This window comes from Colletes latitarsis, unplaced genomic scaffold, assembly GCF_051014445.1.
Source record: "Colletes latitarsis isolate SP2378_abdomen unplaced genomic scaffold, iyColLati1 scaffold0059, whole genome shotgun sequence".
Taxonomy (NCBI): Eukaryota; Metazoa; Arthropoda; class Insecta; order Hymenoptera; family Colletidae; genus Colletes; species Colletes latitarsis.
The window spans coordinates 20001-22500 of NW_027488409.1; the positions used below are offsets into that span (position 1 = coordinate 20001).

The following is a 2500-nucleotide window of genomic DNA, read 5'->3' on the forward strand; positions in this document are numbered from 1 at the left end:
CGACCGGCTAAACGCGCGGTCTCGCAATCGATATACATATTCGTAACAAAGAGAGACATGGGGCGACCAACTTCTCAGAGTATATCCCTTCTTTTGGGTTCCGTTCGTATCGCGCTTCTCGTCGTGTTCGTTCGAGCCTCTCCATAGAGGATGATCGTCCGATTCGTTTGATAAATTATCATTTTTCCCTGGGGCTGTACGAACGAACAGAGAGGAAGACGACGACCGACGGATACCACAAATTTCACGTGGTAGGGCATATATTACATATCATAATTATCAGTGTTTGATCAAATTTCTTTCCAGTGTCCTTTTTGTTATGCTCCAAAACTAGTATACGCTTTATTTTCTCTTTCCTTTGCATAAATTATTAACTTCGGGCAACGTCGGGAGCGCCGGTAATCATTAGATTTGTACGAAACGCGATTTGCGCCCCACGGTGGTTTTTAGTGCCGTCAAAGTCAGAAATCGTAGGAGCGGTGCTTTAACGGGCGGTCGTGATGATACTCCAGACAACACGACGCACGACGCCGTAAAACACTCGCGCGAGTCCAGACTGATCTCTGCCTCACCACGCAAGGGGTGCGCAAACTTGCCAATAATATATAATATTTATTCTTTTTCGTACGTCCAGCGACAAACGCCAACGAAATACCCAAATTCTCGCTCGTACGTTGATACCTTTCTCTTCATCGACCCGGCTCCGAAACGTTCTTCGCCATCTCCCCGAAAGGAGAGGTAAACGACGGCGGGGTTAGGGAATCTGAGAACAACGCAAGCAGTTTTAGGACAAGTGAACGACCCTCAGCCAGGCGTGGTCCAGGAATTTTATCCGTGGACCGCAATGTGCGTTCGAAATGTCGATGTTCATGTGTCCTGCAGTTCACACGTTGACGCGCAATTAGCTGCGTTCTTCATCGACCCACGAGCCAAGTGATCCACCGTTCAGGGTAATCATATACAATTTACAATTTTTTTCTTTGTATTTAAAAATGCTCCTTGTTCTTTGCTTTAAAAATATTCGATGTTCGCACCTCCGACCAGCGTATCGACGGAGGATTGAACGCGCCATATCGACGACAAAAGTTTCTTTTTGTTTCCTGAATGACGGAAAACCATCGTTCGACGGCCGGGCGTACAGTACATTCAAAAGCCTTTGCGCGTGGCTGCGACCAAACGGGTATAATACACCCGTATATTCTTGGTTCCGAACAGTAACTTCACGCGCAATCGGGCGAACGCACGCGGCAGCGCCCATCGGTTGCTCGATGAAATCGATGCGATAAACTACAGCCTTCTCGGCTGGTCGTCGTTAGTCGCGCGAGCAACGGATGGCCGCACAATCGACGCGTCGTCGTTTGCGATTATTCGCCTCACGTTAGCCATGAGTATGTATATTATTCATTTACGAACGAACGCGGCAGCGTCCATCGGTTGCTCGATGAAATCGATGCGATAAACTACAGCCGTCTCGGCTGGTCGTCGTTAGTCGCGCGAGCAACGATGGCCGCAAAATCGACGCGTCGTCGTTTGCGATTATTCGCCTCAAGTTAGCCATGAGTATGTATAACATTCATTTACGAACGAACGCGGCAGCGTCCATCGGTTGCTCGATGAAATCGATGCGATAAACTACAGCCGTTTCGGCTGGTCGTCGTTAGTCGCGCGAGCAACGATGGCCGCAAAATCGACGCGTCGTCGTTTGCGATTATTCGCCTCAAGTTAGCCATGAGTATGTATATTATTCATTTACGAACGAACGCGGCAGCGTCCATCGGTTGCTCGATGAAATCGATGCGATAAACTACAGCCGTTTCGGCTGGTCGTCGTTAGTCGCGCGAGCAACGATGGCCGCAAAATCGACGCGTCGTCGTTTGCGATTATTCGCCTCAAGTTAGCCATGAGTATGTATATTATTCATTTACGAACGAACGCGGCAGCGTCCATCGGTTGCTCGATGAAATCGATGCGATAAACTACAGCCGTTTCGGCTGGTCGTCGTTAGTCGCGCGAGCAACGATGGCCGCAAAATCGACGCGTCGTCGTTTGCGATTATTCGCCTCAAGTTAGCCATGAGTATGTATATTATTCATTTACGAACGAACGCGGCAGCGTCCACCGGTTGCTCGATGAAATCGATGCGATAAACTACAGCCGTCTCGGCTGGTCGTCGTTAGTCGCGCGAGCAACGATGGCCGCAAAATCGACGCGTCGTCGTTTGCGATTATTCGCCTCTGGCTATCCGTGAGTATGTATAATATTCATATACGAACGAACGCGGCAGCGCCCATCGGTTGCTCGATGAAATCGATGCGATAAACTACAGCCTTCTCGGCTGGTCGTCGTTAGTCGCGCGAGCAACGATGGCCGCAAAATCGACGCGTCGTCGTTTGCGATCATTCGCCTCAGGCTATCCGTGAGTATGTATAATATTCATTTACGAACGAACGCGGCAGCGTCCATCGGTTGCTCGATGAAATCGATGCGATAAACTACAGCC

The 2500-nt window shown here is 49.5% G+C and overlaps 1 non-coding gene across 1 annotated transcript; it reads right to left on the reverse strand.

Annotated features, from left to right (window-relative positions):
* Positions 1-798: 798 nt before the first annotated feature.
* LOC143351031 (5.8S ribosomal RNA) lies at positions 799-953 on the reverse strand. Its single transcript, XR_013081423.1, has one exon. It is a non-coding gene; the product is annotated as a 5.8S ribosomal RNA (ribosomal RNA).
* Between the last annotated feature and the right edge of the window lie 1547 nt (positions 954-2500).